Source organism: Schistocerca cancellata, chromosome 2, assembly GCF_023864275.1.
Source record: "Schistocerca cancellata isolate TAMUIC-IGC-003103 chromosome 2, iqSchCanc2.1, whole genome shotgun sequence".
Lineage (NCBI taxonomy): Eukaryota > Metazoa > Arthropoda > Insecta > Orthoptera > Acrididae > Schistocerca > Schistocerca cancellata.
The window spans coordinates 749,560,676-749,579,569 of NC_064627.1; the positions used below are offsets into that span (position 1 = coordinate 749,560,676).

Sequence of the window (18,894 nt, forward strand, 5' to 3'; positions counted from 1 at the left end):
TTTGGAACCACGCGACCGCTACGGTCGCAGGTTCGAATCCTGCCTCGGGCATGGACGTGTGTGATGTCCTTAGGTTAGTTAGGTTTAAGTAGTTCTAAGTTCTAGGAGACTGATGACCTCAGAAGTTAAGTCCCATAGTGCTCAGAGCCATTTGAACCGTTGAAGCTCTCTTAGATAGTTTGCAAATAACGCTCTCATTTACCGTCTTGTAATGAATTGCAAAATGATTTATACAAGATATCTGTATAGTGCAAAAAGTGGCAATTGACTCTGAATAATGAAATTATAATGAATTATACAAATCTAAAGGCTGTAAATTCAACTAAGTACTTTGGGATCACAATTAAAAATAACTTAAATTGGGGCGACTATATAGATAATGACGTGGGGAAAGCAAACTAGACTGCGATTTATTGGCAGAACACTTAGGATCTGTAAAAGTGCTACGAAAGAGGCTACTTGCACTACGCTTGTCCGTCCTCTTGTGGAATGTTGGTGTGGGGTGTGGGATTTGCATCAGATAGGATTTATGGAGGACGCCGGAATAGTTCAAAGAAGGGCAGCTCGTTTTGTATTACACAGTAATCATGTAGAAGTAGATAACCATTTTCCGTAGAAACTACAAGGCCTTGAAGAAGAAATCTTTTAAAGAGACATACAACGATTTTCAATACACGTACTCCGACTGGAAACGCAATATAGGGGTAGACACTTAGGTTTATAGCTCTGTGCTGCGCACTGTGTTGTAATGTAGTCATCCGCAGAACAGCAGCTGTCGGGGTGGTTGTTCCGTGCAGCATATTGCAGCCGCGTGCTGTTGTGTCCATCCAGGCGCAGGTAGTACAGTAAATCCGCCCGCCCTATCCTCCTTGTGCACAGTCAATTGCAGCCCTCGCAGTATTAAACCAAGTACAGTACAGCTCAACGCCAGTGTACGAGGACTGTGCTGATTCATTTTCCATTGTACTCAATCACTACAGAACAAATTCAGGGTGACACAGAGAGAAAAGAAAATTTCAAATACAGTGATGCGCGAAACTTAAGGACAAATGCAGCTTTCCCAAAATGTGTCACTACCAAATAACATAGCTCGATGAAACTTGGGCCACACTTAGAAAGAACCGCTACAGTACAGTACGGAAGATGATTGAAAGAAATACGCTATGAGGCGAACAGAAATGAGCCTTTTATTCAGAGACAGTAACTACGCTGAAAGGACAATTATTTATGCTGGGGCCCTGGACGTTACAGAAGGTAGGCGTGGTTCTTAATACGATGTGTGATCATCACGGACGACGATACGTGCTCTGCGACTCTGCGACGTGGTCTGAAGCTAGCCACAAGGCTGGTGAGGAGTTCCCGTAGCAGGGCGATTCCAATCCTCCAGCATAAAACTGTCGGATGGGCCTTGAGGCATGTGAAAGTGCTGTAATAAGGCAACCCATCATATGTCACATGTGCTCGATGAGATTTAAATTGGGGTAAACAATCCATTCCCCGAATATCGCCTCGTTGAAAGAGCTCCTCCACGTGCGATGCCCCCATGCTGTCGCGCATTGCCATTCGTAAAAGTGGAGTCAGGACCGAATGCACCATGGAAAATACCCATATTGGGAAGTAGTACAGTTTCACAATAACAGTCACCAGTGAGTGTACTGCGCTCAGAGACTTGGAGGTTGGTACGCCCTTGGAACATTATGCCTCCCTATACCGTAATACCTGGACCAACAAAACGACATATTCGACAATGTTCCTGGTTGCACTACGTGTTTCCAACTTTCGCCATTAGGCGGAACTCCCAGAATCAGTAATCGCACTGTTTCTGCTGTCATCCGAGGAGAGCGCGCGACTCCACTCCTCGTTGGTCCAGTCGCCGTGCTCTTGAAACCATCGTAAACGGTGCTGCCGATGTGCGGGAGTCAATGGTACGCAATGTACTGGCATCGCACACATGCTGCCACCGTGCCACTGTGAAACTTGGGACTGTGGACATTGCAGGCCTTTTAAAGGTGATTGCAATGGCAGCCGCTTTTTGATGTGGGTCCGTTCTTATCTGTTGCACAGTGTTGCGGTTATTTACTGCTGCAGACGACCGTGGTCTTTCAGACAGCAGTACCTGTAGTTCGGAGTGCTCCTCATTCACCTGAAATAAAGTTACGGGCAATAGGGAACTCCTGGGCTACACTTGTCACGCCAGCCACGGTGGCCGAACGGTTCTAGGCATTTCAGTCCGGAACCACGAGACTGCTACGGTCGCAGGTTCGAATCCTGCGTCGGGCATGGATGTGTGTGATGTCCTTAGGTTAGTTAGGCTTAAGTAGTTCTAAGTTCTAGGGGACTGATGACCTCAAATGTTAAGTCTCATTGTGCTCAGAGCCATTTTACACTTGCCACACTTCGTTCTTCTTCCAGTTTCCCAATGATTCTTCCAGTATGAAGTTATTCGGAAGTTGCTTCCGGACCACACGTTGCAACAAAAAACACCAGTGAGTACTCACTGATTGGCACACGATGTTTTTTCCGCTTCTTCAGCTGCCATCTCTTGCGGGTGGAATATTTCCCATACTTCTTCTGGTCAATTGTACTGTAAACGGCGACAGCTGATTCCAGTGTAAATGGGACGTGTTACTGGCACGGGATTTCACTGCCCGCCGTCGGATTCGAACTAGGATTCTCTGCTGAAATGGTTCATGTGGCTCCAAGCACTATGGAACTTAACATCTGAGGTCATCAGTCCCCTAGACTTAGAACTATTTAAACCTAACTAGCCTAAGGACATCACACACATCCATGCCCGAGGCAGGATTCAAACCTGCGACCGTAGCAGCAGCAAGGTTCCGGACTGAAGCGCCTAGAACCGCTCGGCCACAGCGGCCGGCTAGGTTCTCTGCTGAGCATGAGGAAGAGGAGGGTGGGGTTGTGTCCATAGAAGGCTCCTGATGACAGAATAGCATTTATTGATCAACCGCGATACACTGGTTGTTGGCCCTCAGGACGAGGTTTTCTTCCGCTTATAATATTGTCAGTTCGTCGGGTGTGGTGGCGGACGCCCACATGTGCGTCACTGATGGGTCTGTGGCCACGCTGGCGTAACTCGAATCCGCTGCCTCGACAGCGGCGCTCCGGTCTTGCTGGGTCGTACTGCGACAGCGGGGATCACGCGCCACGGGCCTCTTGTGATCGCAGCTAGGGGGCGTGGCGGTGACAGTGAAGAGGTCAGTGCCCCGTCTCCTGAGAGGCAGCTGTCTGGCGTCGGCAGGCCAGAGCCCCGGCTCCTGCCCCGGTCTCGGCGTTTGCGGCGGCAACGTCCCAGGACGATGGCGACAATGCATTACCACAACGCCCACCATGCAATGACTCCCATGGCATGCGGCTACCTGTTGATGGCGTCAGACGGTAGTTACAGCGGCTGCGCCACTCTGGCACCTACTGGCGATGCTCTCCGTTACGACGGTGACTATTACGATGACTGCGAACACAGTGACAACTCCGAACTGGTGGCGGCGCTAAGTGGCGCAGGCTCTGTGTCACTCCAACACCCCGCGATGGACGATGTTGACGAGCTGGCTACTGGTCCTTAAATAAGACTTTCTGCCGCTGATGTCTGCGGTTCTTGTTCCCCAGTAATTCGGTGGAATATTTTGGTGTTGCTCGGCTGGCGTAACTGACCCAGTTAGCACCCTCGACGTTGACAATCTGCCATGCGGCGAGCACGCCGTTGACACGAAGTACCCCTTTGCATTGCTAAATTGGGCACTCCGCCAACTCAATTATGTCACTGAATCATAGGACTGAACTGCGCAACTGAATGTCACACACACACGACTTCTGGCTCCCAATGTTCCTTCACATTATAACTAACTTCATTACTGTAAAATTTCTACCTTTAACTAACTTAATCACTCTCATTCTTCCATCCTCAACCATATTTAAATTTAAGTAAAAGTACGCAAGTATCACGACAGAGATATCTTTGTGCCAGTGACTGTCATCCAAAGAGGCTGTTTATAGTGGCAGTATAGTAAGGTTCCGTATATATATATAAGAACGCGCAACAGGGCTTGAAGCAGCTCTTCTCTCCACTTATCTCCCACTTCTCTTTCACTTCTTGTCGTAACCGATTTTGCTATCACTTTTCAGTAAATATAAATGTGCTTTTTCAGTTACGATATTTGAAGAAGTAATCAAAAGTGCTGACTTACGGCCGGCCGGTGTGGCCGTGCGTTTCTAGGTGCTTCAGTCTGGAACCGCGTGACCGCTACGGTCGCAGATTCGAATCCTGCCTCGGGCATGGATGTGTGTGATGTCCTTAGGTTAGTTAGGTTTAATTAGTTCTAAGTTCTAGGCGACTGATGACCTCAGAAGTTAAGTCGCATAGTGCTCAGAGGCATTTGAACCATTTGCTGACTTACGTGCGTGTTCTTAGTAATAATAATTCTGAAATTGAACCCAGGTTTTAATTACTAGGCTGCAATATCAAATTCTGTGATAAATGAAATCAAATTAATAGCCTTCAGCTATTCAAATATTTTTGAAATAATGAGCCTTCACCTCTATTCATTTATAGTGTGCTTGCCTTCCTACCATTATCTGGTCAGAGTCATTAATAACGAAATACAATTATCTCCAATATGTCATTGTTTTTCATGACACAATTTAGAAACTGCATCTCTTTTTCCGAAATCTGATGCTCAAAATTTATTTAATAATATTATGTGACATAAATTTATGGCGCCAGAAATGATGGCGAGGTTGAGAGACACTACAGGGGGCCAGCCTCATTTGGCACTATCGTCAAGCCGACCTCGCGCCATGTGACATCCACGTCCATCTTTCTGTGCACGACTGACCGACCTCTGGCAACATGTTCCCGCGCTTTCATTCGGTTCCATCGAGTGGTTAGTAAGCTATGTTGCTTTAACTACCTCGTCCGTAAGCTTTGCACAGCAGTGTAATTAAAAGTAATGAAACAATTTACAAAACTGTTATTTGTTGGTCAAATATGTGTTCTACAAGAGTGGAAATTTCATTACAACTTTTTTTTTTAATTCATTTTACCTTACGCACTCAGTGAGTCGATTTTGAAGATTTTTCGCAATAGTGTTTTCTCCAGTATTTGGCGATGTTTTCTTCAGTCTGATTCTTCAGATGGGCAAAGATTATTGGCCTGAACTGGTACACAACGCTCTTCACATGTCCCCATAGGAAGTAGTCACAGACTGAGAGATCTGTAGATCGGGCGGCCTGAAAAGTCGGATTGTATGTGAGGTGGCTCAGTTCACTTGAAGCCAGGTGTGCTGAGTGTCAAGATGCGGAAGAGATATGAGCGTCGAGGCCGGAAATGTCTCTATCATGCTAAGATAACGCTGAGATATTGCTATGACGGCGGAGCCTCGTTTATTTCCAAAGCAGGGGCCTGTCACTCCACGAAATGATCGCTCCACGAAATGACACTGCACACCATACAAGGTCAAGGGCAACAGTTTTTTTGTGACCGTTGACGCATGTTCTGCTCATTCTGCTTACAACTTAGGTGAAAATGGGCTTCCATCTGATATCCAAAAAGTTTCAGTCAAGTTAGTATCCTCGTTGATTTCCGGCGACAGGTTTCCACAAAATTGTATACGCAATACCGAGTCATTACGTTTCAGTTCTTGAGCAGTCTAAACCACGTGACGATGAAACTAAAGGCTACGAGCCCCAACGACGATACAGTTTTTCGCATCGAACGCCGAAGACTCCTTACTACCAGCAATTTGCAGAACATAAAAGTTTTCTGTGGTATCTACAGGCAATACACGCCCACCAAGATTCATTTCAAAGCCGAACCAGTCTCTTAAAAGTTATAGCCCAGGTTTTGATTGCGTTTGAAGAAGTAACTTGATCGCGACGCCGAAACACTCTTTGTGCATCTGTCACACTGTCGTCAGGTAGGGAACACGGACTCACGGCGACCACGGGCCCCGCACCATTCCCTTATTCCATTGCAGCTAAACGTCCTTATTACTACATCTACAGGGATGCCAACATCAACTTCAAGCATTCCCGTTTCTCTGTCCCAATGTGTACTTCGTTACAATTATTTCAAAGTGTAACAAATTACTAAACATATTAATTGGTACAAATTACTTTGCTAACATCTCTCATTTCGGCAGCAAAACGCATTTAATTTTCGTGTCAGCTATAATTTGTTTTATATTACGGACAGAAAATCGGCACGGTACGGTTCGCTGATGATGCATCAGTAGTCGCAAAAAGTGAACAGGTACCGAACTGCGTGCGTGACGAAATATGAGATGTTCTAGCTGTTAGTGGCAATATGCATATAAACAAGCAGAAAAGTAGGATAATGACTCAACAAGTAAAACGTACTAGTCGGCTATGTTTTAAAGCAACACATTTTGAATGTGTCGACAAATTTTGCTGTCTACTAACATCCAGAAATATGAAATTTGAGCCTAAAAAATATTTACGTTTTTAATTTAATTTTTACTTTTTTTATAGCAGAAGCTTGAGCAATTGGGAGGACAAAAATGAAATGATTAGAATCCTTTGAAATATGATGTTACAGGAGGCTTTTACTCGAAGCAGTTGTGAAGACGCCCTGCATTTACTCAATAGGGAAAAATGTTTGATAAAGAATATAATGGAAGGAAGAGATAGAGTAACTTGGTGGATACTGTTACATAACTCGTATCTGGAAACAATAGTTGAAGCGACAGTTAAGAGAAAGAATCGTAGCGGCAAGCTCATATGTAGGCACATGCGGCAGATCGTCGCTGAGTTCACGTTCAGCAGAAACGGTGATTTCAAGAGGGTAACTGGAAAATGATAGAACTCCAGGGGATGCAATGATGAGCAACAAATTGTAGGGGAAATGCTGTCAAGTACAATTTTGGTTCTGCCAATAGCATTATACACCACTTCCATTAAACACGTACAGAGTCCTATCCCAAGATATCTTTGAGAGGCTTGTTCTACCTAAAATAACCATGTGCCGACATTTACCCTGCCTAGGTGTCCGCTCAGTCCTATCCCCGAGTGTCACCATTTATCGTAGTTCCGTTAATTCATTCACCTCCACTTTCCACTGTCGAATGACGGTGTTATAAAGTACCACTCCCACGTCTTGGCCACATTCACTGACATAGCCACATAGCACCCTCCCTCCTCCGAGACCCCCCCCCCCCAGGTGTAGTGCTTCCAGCTTCGACCATCCTCTCTTATTACGCCCACAAGAAGCGTTCTCCATGCATAATACGTATCATGAAATCAAGCCATCACGCTTATTGCAGTACCAGCCACATTAAATCCAATATTTTATTAACCGTAATGTATTAAAACCTCATAGTTTTATACGAGAGAACTTCAAAATGCAAGCTGCATGCGTCGTGCCACGCTAGAACTATTCCGCAACAAGTTTTGTCATTGTAAGAAAAGAGTTTCCTACAGACAGAGTTCTGCTGCGATACAGATAACACGTGCATCACAATGACGCGGCAAACTAAATATACTACAAAGCTGACGTACACGGGACAGCACCCATCCTTGTGGGCAAAACGTTTCAGTTGGACACGGCTTCACCGTGAAATTCTGGCGATATACGGACTAGATGCAACGGCGCAAAAAGATTGACTAAGGCCGTACAGACGGGAGTGATGCTGATCGGGAAGGAAGGCCATCGACCAACGACGGCAATGTCCAGACAATCGAGAAACTGATACGCAGCAATGTCAGTTTTTCCAACGTTGAAGACGCACACAGTGGTTCTTGAATGGCTCCGCGACAAAGAAGCGGATTTCTGTCGTCAAGGAATTGAACGCTAGGTAAAATGTTTCAAGTGCTACTTACAAAAGTTTGGTGATTATGTTGAAAAATAGTGTCAAGTATCTGTGGCGTTCTGAAGTGCAGACTAGCATTCAATAAACGTTACTTGGCCTACCATAATAATGTGGAGCTTTCCTTTTTGAAGCTATCTTCGTGTATTTCATTTTTTTAAACTATCTATTTTTATATTTTAATTAACTGGAGAATGCAGAGGGACAGGAAGCCCGTGTCCGCTGTCCAACATTTTATAGTCGAATTAAATTGTCCGTAAAGCGAAATCTTCTTTACAATACTGTGCTGACAGTAGTTTGTCTGATACCAGTCGCCACGAGTTTCTGAACCTTATTATTCTACGGCAAGTGTTATATCTGTGTGTGGTCTTATAGTTCGATTTTATAGATTTATGGTGACAGCTACCTATTCCAGTCGACACTTCTTCTACTACTATATTGTTTACCGCCCTGTACATCCTCAGGAATAATATTGTTTGAATTCCTATTACATAATAAGTTACACAGCGTTTTACATGGAATCCTCAAGTTCTGACACTTACGTTAAATGGGTTTTGCAAGGTGGCGCAATACTGCCCAGGACCTTCAGTCTGGACAGGACAACAAAGCGTTTTGATGACGCGGAGGTCCTAACATGGCAATTTGCTGACATAGCACAGCCTCACCCACTTGAAAACAATATCCTTGGTAGCAATTGCTAACTGCACATGAATCATGTATGAACATAAGAAAAATCCAGGCCCTCTATTGGCCGGAGTATTTGAGGAACTCCGTTAGAGTTTGTGACACTTGCACGGAATGGCATTCGTATGGAGGAGGAATGTGTTGACATTTACACGGAGTCCAGGACAACTGTAGGTGTTCCAGAAGTAGGATACACCGGCCTGTCTGCCGCTGCCTGAGACGTATTCTGGAGAAGGCCACAGCCCATTTCCTGCACAAAGTTCCCCTTCCCCCAGCAGTTCGTAGAGTGCGTGGCTTTCCCTCTCCGTCTTCAGTACTGCAGTTGACCTCTGACTGGGAAGTAGTGTTCTGTGTTTTAGTTCTGACATAATGGAGTTCACCGAGACCACCAAAGGGAAGTCTTTACTGATTTATAATCGCCATTAGTGTGTAGTGGACTATACAAACATACAAGAAGTGACTTACTGGCGTTGTGTAAACCTCAAAAAGAATAAATGCAAAGGACGATCATCCACAAGAAATAAGACAGTTTTAGGGGAAGGTAGCCTCGTTTGTATTCCAGATGAAGCGGCAAATGAAGTGCGAAAACATTTTGTCAGCGGAAAGAAGTGGGCTAAAGAAAGAGGTGTGCAGATTCATCAGTTTACGTTGCAGAAGTAGATAGCCTCTTCAATCAACTCAACGACTTAACATCATTACCATCACACAGCAGTCCGAAACAATCGTTTATCGCATTAGGTGAAAACATATGGGAACTACACAAGATCCCACCGATTCTCGAGGAATATTCTTCCAAGAAAATAATTTACCGATGAATGATTGTACCAATATTTTACTTGCAGGTGATAAAAGGGGAGTGAATGACAGAATACAGGTGTTTGCCAGAGAAAACGAAAAAGCGTGTTTATCAAACTTCTTTGTGTATGGAATCTTCAATAGTTCGAGCAAGCAGTTTGTACAGTTGTTTGTATTCTACTCCGACCTTAATACTTCTTGAGGGGAAACAAACACAATTCCAGTTGTTTGAGAAACCAGTCTCAGGACTGAAGACCACAACAACAACAAAATGAACGTTTGTTGAAAACTATTAAAACTAATGTGCCTGAATGGAACCCTGCATCTACATCTACATCTACATGGATACTCTGTAAAACACCTTCAAGGGCCTGACAGAGGGTTCATCGAGCCAATTTCGCAATTCTCTATTATTCCAATCTCGTATAGCGCACAAAAAGAATGAACACCTATATCTTTCCGTACGAGCTCTGATTTCCCTTATTTTGTCGTGGTGATCGTTCCTCCTTATGTAGGTCGGTCTCAACAACATAGTTTCGCATTCGGAAGAGAAAGTTGGTGATTGGAATTTCGTGAGACGGTTCTGTAGCAACGAAAAACGCCTTTTTTTTAATGATGTCCAGCCCAAATCCTGTATCATTTCTGTGACAATCTCTTCCGTATTTCGCGATAATACAAAACATGCTGCCCTTATTTGAACTTTTTCGATGTACTTCGTCAGTCCTATCTGGTAGGGATCCCACACCGTGCAGCAGTATTCTAAAAGATGACAGACAAGCGTAGTGTAGGCAGTCTCCTTAGTAGGTCTGTTACATTTTCTAAGTGTCCAGCCAATAAAATGCAGTCTTTGGTTAGCCTTCCCCACAACATTTTCTACGTGTTTCTTCCAATTTGTCCGCAGCTCGTCGTCGTGCGGTAGCGTTCTCGCTTCCCGCGCCCGGGTTCCCGGGTTCGATTCCCGGCGGGGTCAGGGATTTTCTCTGCCTCGTGATGACTGGGTGTTGTGTGCTGTCCTTAGGTTAATTAGGTTTAAGTAGTTCTAAGTTATAGGGGACTGATGACCATAGCTGTTAAGTCCCATAGTGCTCAGAGCCATTTGAACCATTCTTCCAATTTAAGTTGTTCGTAATTGTAATACTTAGGTATTTAGTTGAATTTTCGGCTTTTAGATTAGACTGATTTATCGTGTAACCGAAGTGTAACGAGTTCCTTTTAGCACTCATGTGGATGACCTCACACTTTTCGTTATTTGGGGTCAACTGCCACTTTTCACATCATTCAGATATCTTATCTAAATCGTTTTGCAGTTTGTTTTGATCTCCTGATGACTTTATTAGTCGATAAACAACAGCGTCATCTGCAAACAACCGAAGACGGCTGCTCAGATTGTCTCCCAAATCGTTTATATAGATAAGGAACAGCAAAGGGCCTATAACACAACCTTGGGGAACACCAGATATCACTTCTGTTTTACTCGATGACTTTCCGTCAATTACTACGAACTGCAACCTATCTGATAGGAAATCGCAAATCCAGTCACATAACTGAGACGATATTCCACAAGCACGCGATTTCACTATGAGCTGCTTGTGTGGTACAGTGTCATCTCTGACAATGGACTTCGAAACTGCCATTGTCCAAGCAGCTAATGGTTTGTTTCCTGGAACAGAGATTACTGGTTATAATTATCATTTTAGTCAATGTTTCGAGGAAACAAGTTCAGTGCTGTAGCCTCGTTCCAGCATATAGGAAAACGAGGAAATCTGGGAACTTGGGACCAAACTGCTGAGGTCATCGGTCCCTATTTGTAATACCTTACGCCATACTTAATCTAACTTAAAGACAACACACACACACCCATGTCCGAGGGAGGACTCGAACCTCCGACGTGGGGAGCCGCTCGGACCGTAACACAACATCTGAGGCCGTGCGGCTACCCCGCGCTGCTAAAACGAGGAAATACGCTGTCACATAACATGTGTTCTGCTCTAGCACTTCTTCCCCTGGAAATGATGATGATGGTTGGTTGTTTATTCAAGAAAGCCCCCCTCAAAACCAAAAGTCAACCAGTGACTCTATAACGAACATATACCAAGAGAGATGTGGAAGTGCAGTTGGAGACGTCATTACACCATTAACGTCTCAGAAGGATGGCACCGAAGAATAAATACATAAATATCATGAGTTCATCCAAAGATTTACTCTTTAGTGAAAAATTTTAGAGAAGATGAAGTGTACCACGGCCGCCGTGCTGACAAACTAATTTTAAACTTTGATGGGGAAAGAAGAAAAAAGTCAGCAATGAAGACCGACGAAACGTTTGCAATGGCTTTAAATAAACTCCAAACTAATGGGAAGCTAAAATCATTTTGGACTTGTTTTACTTATACACAGAAATTACAATGACGAATAAAACGTCAGATTCATTGCAAAATTTGTTAACATTGAACAGTAGTTTAATCTACTCGATGGAAATCTTATAAATATTGTAAATAAACTCAGTGAGGGATGAAAAGAGACTAGCTCCTCGTGGTGTTCCCTGGAAACGACACAAAGTCGGCTAAATGTCTCTTGAAATTTGTAAAATATTCCGTAATGAAAACTGGCATTTGCCAAAGGTTTTCTAGGAAATAAGCACAGAATTCGACTTAAGAGGTTCTCATAATCAACATGGACATCGAATACGAAATCTTTTTCAGGGCAAACGCAGGCAAATGACGTAATTACATCCATACTTTTGGCTCTAGTGATATCTAAAAGAACGCGATTACCAGGGACACGTTCTGTCTCTACCTGGTCTGAAGGCCAATATGCAGCGATAATTGATGACGTCGACGTCTCTGGTGCTCATATTGAACAAATTGTGTACGCGGCAGAGAATAATAGAATCAGCGTTATATCTGTCTCACTTGTTTGACCTTTTCTTCCCACGTCCCATACCTACTCCGTTATATGTGGAAACATTTCTATGCGTCCTTCTTGCATTCATAGCGCCAGATTTTCACCTGGTGACCAAAATTGGAACTAATTTTTTCCAGCGTAAATCGGCTCCTCATTAACTCTTTAGAATATCTACAGAGTTTCGCTGTCATACGATAATTACAGCCGACTCTGGGTCTCTATGATAGCTACACTTGAATTATAATCACCCAGTGCATTACCGCTAGAATGACCATACATGTCGGCATCTAGAATTATGCAGCAAACAGACTCACTCAGATATTTGCGTTGACTTACGTCGCATACTGTGCCTGCTCTTGTATACACTCGCATGCACGGATTGAAGGGAGACACGTACAGAGGTACGAACAACTCTAACTCGAACACATGTCTCCACTAACGGCACACAGGGCATAGGCGCACAGTAGTATATTGAAGTATGGAAGGAGGTTGGCTGGATTTACAGGTCGCAGCTCATGTCTATACGAAATTTGATTCACCTCACGAAGAGCGAAGCGGTGAATGGTAACTACGAGGGTTGTTTTTTAAGTAAGGGCCGTTCGCGCGTATAGTCCCGTAGTTCGCGCGGACGCCGCAACAAGCCACCGCGCCACTTGCCGGCATCCTTCCCGTTCACACTGATGCAAGTTGCAGCTCTGTAGCTGACGTGCTACTTTATAATGTTTACTATTATTGAATCGCCCGCCGCGTGTGAGATACGGTCAGTGGTACGTTTTTTGACCGTGAGAAGCCTATCAGCTGCAGAAATTCATCGTCAGTTAACAGAAGTTTATGACTTGAATGCAATGAGTGAAGGTAAAGTGCGTCAATGGGTTAGAGAGTTTAAAAATGGCCGTGAAAACGTCCATGACGAAGAACGCTCAGGCCGGCCCTCTGTGATCACTAGTGATTTGGTGGCTGCAGTCGAAACAAAGATTCGTGAGGACAGAAGATTCACAATTTCTACTCTTTCTTTGGAATTTCCAAAAGTTTCAAGATCGGTTTTGTACAAAATTGTGTCTGAAAACCTAAACTTTAAGAAACTGTGTTCTCGGTGGGTACCCAGACTCCTCACAGAGGACCACAAAGGGAAGAGATTTGCCACTTCATTGGACTTTTTGATTCGTTACGAGGAAGAAGGGGATGACATGTTGAGTCAAATTGTCACTGGAGATGAAACATGGGTATCCCATATCACTCATCTTGGCGGGCAGCGCTTCAATGACGACGATGAGGTGAAAGCGGCCGTGCACTCTTGGCTGTCGGAGCAGGCGGCCGAATTCTTTGAAGAGGGAATTAAAAACTTATTTGTACGGTATGACAAGTGCTTAAATAAACAAGACAACTATGTAGAAAAATAGGTAAAAGTGTGTAGAATCAGAAAATAAAAGTTTTTTACAAAAGTATTTGTATCTTTTTTTAAAAATAAAAACGGCCCTTACTTAAAAAACAACCCTCGTAGTACACACATGTTCTAGATCAAAACAAGACAGTCCCTTTCATGAAGGCATTAAATCACCCCACAAAGATGCTCTGGCAATGGACAAAATAAGAGATTGTCCGCAGCTCGTGATCTAGGATCTAGCGTTGCTGCCTCTGGATCACGGGGTCCCGCGTTTGATTCCAGGCCGGGTTAGGGATTTTCTCTGCCCGGGGACTGGGCGTTTGTGTTGTCCTCATCATTTCATCATCATCATCATCATTTGCAAGAGTGACTAGATAGGATTGTGAAAAGAAAATGGAATATGTGAATATGTAAAAATTGGGACTTCGTAGGGACGCTGATGACGGCGTAGTTGAGCGCCCCACAAACCAGACGTCATCATCATCAAAATGAGAGAGGGATGAGCAAACCAGCGTGAATCTGATAAATACAAAATAATCATAAAACAGTTACTCGTCACAGTTCTGCAAGCTTTCAAAATGTTAAAACTAACTTCTATTAACGCACATCGTAGACTACAGCAGGCATGTTGAGGCGAGCAAGAGCGTTCATACTGGCTCGCCGCCTGGGTTGTGAGCGCTCGCGGTAAAATGAGATGGTCAAACGTCGTTGCGTAGCGCAGCACGACCGAATGGTACGGCAGGAGAGGTGCAAACCGTGTGGTGCCTTCAGAGAAATGATCATAATTATCCTAGATAATATTAATGAATGACAATATGAAAACTCTTCAAAACTACTTCCTCCAAAAATTTTATTCACGTTGGTCAATATTTGCGACAAAAATGTTAAAACTGAGCTTATGAAAAAAAAGAATAAAGAAAGAAAGGAAATAAAATTTATGGTAAAAAGTGTATTAACATTTTATCAAAAAGTAAATATTACTACAAGAAACATACCCATTAGAATTCACCAGCACCATAACGTTTCCCCTTTCCCCTTATATGTGGCTTCTTGTAATTTGGAGATCAGAGTATGCATTTTCTTGAATTTTCTGAATAAAAATCTACTCACAGTCCTCTTCAGGAGGTGCAATGATAGGGATATCCGATAGTAAGCCAATGCCCATTTGCTTGGAGCTTGTAGATTGTACTGAACAGTGTATTCCCTAAATTTTCATTCACACAGGCAACACACAAAGTAATTGATATCCAGCGACTGGCTGCCACTTGTTTAACTTCTTTTCCCCAATTTAATCTTATGCCAAGTTTAGAGTAAAGATGGTTCTGTTTGGTGCTGATACAAATAAAAAATTATCTTTGGCATCATTTGCTGTGCTAATCGAAACATTTCTTGGACCTACTTGCATTTTGAAAACAAACAAATAGTTTTGGGACATTAGAGTAAATACTCCAAAAATGTGAAATAGACATTGATTTAAAAAAAAAAAAAAAAACATTGAAGTTTTACAGTCGGGTCACCCCTCCAAATGAGGAGTAGTTATTTTTAAAGGGATGAGTAGTAGCATGATGGTCGGGTTAGAAACTTCAAAGCAGTCAGACTCATAAACATCTATGTATCAATGCAGGACGCCTTGTCTCTATGTTCATTGTAAGTGATGTTGTCTTGATGCGCTTAGTGTTCTATTAATGAACTTCAAAACTTTGAACACAACGAAGAAATTCAGTTTACAACAACATTAGAATAGATTCCATGGAAAATATTACAGACACCTGGTAGAGCAAAAGCTGATGTGCAAAAATTAGAAAAAAGAAAAGAAAAGAAACGGTTTTAATTGACATGATTGAAGAAAGTATTCATCATACGAGAGCAGAAATATAAACGTCTCCATAATTTTCCCAGTATGCCGGCCGCGGTGGTCTAGCGGTTCTGGCGCTGCAGTCCGGAACCGCGGGACTGCTACGGTCGCAGGTTCGAATCCTGCCTCGGGCATGGGTGTGTGTGATGTCCTTAGGTTAGTTAGGTTTAAGTAGTTCTAAGTTCTAGGGGACTTATGACCTAAGATGTTGAGTCCCATAGTGCTCAGAGCCATTTGACCCCATTTGACCCCCAGTATTTCCACTTTAAAATTACATTTTTGTTATCAGGATGAACATTCAACGAATTAATCTCCAGTTAGATCAAGTTACCATACTGCTTTTCAGCTTCCAAAAGGCTGTGCAATTTCACTGATTTTCGGGTGTGTTGACAGTGTGGAAACAAGGCTACTGCTGGAACTTATACACACACAGTGTGACGTATGCGTGATTAGTTTTCATATTTGTTTCCTCAATGTAAGATTTCATGACATTACAAGTCTGCAGCTTCGATTATGTCGATGTTTAGACTTACATCTCGTACATGCTGCTCTTTTTACCCAATGAAGAGAACGAAATCAGCCACAGTAACTCACTGGCAGACTTCAGCTTAAGAGCTTGTCTTCGAATTAGCATTACTAGAAAAGCGGTACCAGACATTGGTCCTTTAGAGAAAATCAAAATAAGTAATATTCATTAACATTCTGTGTTTCTATGTTTAAAGTTTAAATAAAACGGTAACGAAGTATAAATTTGCCAATTTAAATTTCGTTCTAAAAACGCCTTCATCATAAAGCTGCAGCAGTTGTTAAGAAATACCACGTATATTACTTAACTGCCCTTCGTTCTTTGCATCATCAGAATATTAAAAGAACTGCTGAATTTCTCAGTTCTCATTACGTTGAATTTCATTGTCAGTTCTCATTAATACAACATTCTTAAAAATAGATTTCCCACGAAACGCGTGAAAGAGCTATTCTGAAGCGATAGATGGCTGCTCACTGCTGTGGCGTGAGTGCAACTCAGCTAGCACGAGGAGCCGTGCTGAAGTGCTAGAAAGTGGTCCAAATGGCTCTGAGCACTATGGGGCTTAACTTCTGAGGTCATCAGTCCCCTAGAACTTGAGAACTACTTAAACCTAACTAACCTAAGGACATCACACACATCCATGCCCGAGGCAAGATTCGAACCTGCGACCGGAGCGGTCGCTCGGCTCCAGACGGTAGCGCCCAGAACCGCTCGGCCACACTGGCCGGCCTGAATTCCTAGACTTCTTAGTTTACCTGTACCTGCGAAAAGCCGATTGTCCCAGCAACAACCCCAGGCTCTGAGCAAATGTCACTCTGTGCAAATGTAGCTTTGTGCAGTTGTTCCAACCCCACGCCGTAGTCACTGCTCAAGGAGTCTTGCAGCGTCAGTCGAAGCAAGCGGTCACATTTCGGTCACGGTCACATGACACGTTGCAAATGACTTAATTATTGTCAATTAAAGTCAGTGTCATCGTCAACAGGCCACAGAACCGGTTGTGAGAGGGTGACAATCGTAATTATTATATCGGACGTGAATGTGATGACCGAGAATCATGGCGTATTACGAAGTGTGGTAAGGCATTCTTGGACTGATATGCTGTGTGACATCAGTGATTGTAAATTATTTGGACAGTGTATGCGGAAAGACTTGCAGACGTAATTAAAGCTGGCATCCATAAAATTTACTTTAAGTGTTCATTAATGTAGTACTACGTTTCTCACTTAGCAGTAGTTCGATATCTCGGGTACAGCACCTGGTACCATCAACTGTTGCGAAAGGAATGTCATCTGTAGAAGGTACCAAGTAAGATAGCTGTATAGATCCTCCTGGTGAGATGTGACGGATCTGCACATCTCCAAACAGAACTCTCCAGTCTACGGTCGATATGTTACAACTAGATGTCGGGTCATGTACTTACCAAACTAAGGGGAGTGTTGTAAAGTAACTGGGTAAAGTATGAACTTGCAATTACGGGGTCAGACAGCACTATGAGAGGACTGGATCGGTTTCTGCCACATAGTTTCTCACGCGAAGGCAGTGAGATAGCTACCTGTCAGCCAGCCAACTTGTCCGAAGTTTTCTCGGAATGTCATGTGTCGCAAATAGTGGCAACGGAAGGTCCTTCAAATTGAGATTCCGACGCATAAAATTACTTATTTTGGATAGGCCAGGAAGTGTCAATAGCCCTCAGACAAAGCTTCCTAGAAGTTTCTGACAGCACACTGCGGGGGCTGCATTTCTGAAGAATTTTGCGTGCACGCACCTGGCTGGTGCCTGGGTAGAGAATTTTGCACGTTCAGTGAAGTTACCTGCCGCCGAGCGGTCGGGCGAATGCCCCCTGCTCATAGCTGCCCTTCCTGTACAATTTGTCTCTACCACCTTCCCCAGGGACCTCATGTTGCCTACGACAAGCTTTCCCCTCTGCCTGATGTGGCTCACTCACGCATCTCATCGCACAGAATAAAAAATGGAATTCAGATCTATGTTAGTGACTCGATCTTTGCAATCATTGTCATACTCCATGATATGAACCCAGATATCTACCAATCGATACAACATATAAATTGGTGTAATTGCAATGCTATATGAAACTTATCAATTCAAACCTGACTGACGCGTTTCAACTTTAGTAAATAATCATGACAACTAGCGGCCACTCGAGCACTCGACAACCTTGGTGGCACCAGCTGTTGATGTGGAAGCTGTAATGATATGACTATTTACTTTTGCCTAGTAATAACGAGAGACGCGGGGCTCGTTTATTTAGTGCGTGCTGCAGTCAAACAACTGTTTATTTTTAATTGTGAATCGCGCCGCTGGGAAGACCGACACATTGTGAGTTGTAGTTGCTCTACAACGTGTTTGGCAGACACCGCAGTGCAGAGTCTCTCAAGGTTCAAAACTGGTTCAAATGGCTCTGAGCACTATGGGACTTAACTGCTGTGGTCATCAGTCCCCTAGAACTTAGAACTACTTAAACCTAACTAACGTAACAACATCACACACATCCATGCCCGAGGCAGGATTCGAACCTGCGACCGTAGCGGTCGCGCGGTTCCAGACTGTAACGCCTAGAACCGCTCGGCCACCCGGGCCGGCAGTCTCTCAAGGCTCTAATCACTATGGGACTTAACATCTGAGGTCATCAGTCCCCTAGATTTAGAACTACTTAAACCTAACTAACCTACGGACATCACACACACCCTTGACGGAGGCAGCGCGGTTCTGGACTGAAGCACCTAGAACCGAGTGCAGAGTCACTCTGTAATGTTAGTCTCTCTGATATGTAGCTATACAGGATGAGCCAAAACTCCACTGAAGGAACTTTGGAAGTAGTTCAAGGACATTTTATAGGTCTTCTTTATAAGGGAGCCAATGTCTCCGGTGGTTCACTACAGCACATAAATGT

General features: G+C 43.7%; 1 non-coding gene across 1 annotated transcript; it reads right to left on the reverse strand.

The window, feature by feature from the left end:
- Positions 1-18,496: 18,496 nt before the first annotated feature.
- Positions 18,497-18,580, reverse strand: Trnas-gga (transfer RNA serine (anticodon GGA)). The gene is given in 2 exon segments: positions 18,497-18,531; positions 18,541-18,580. It is a non-coding gene; the product is annotated as a tRNA-Ser (tRNA).
- Positions 18,581-18,894: the final 314 nt, after the last annotated feature.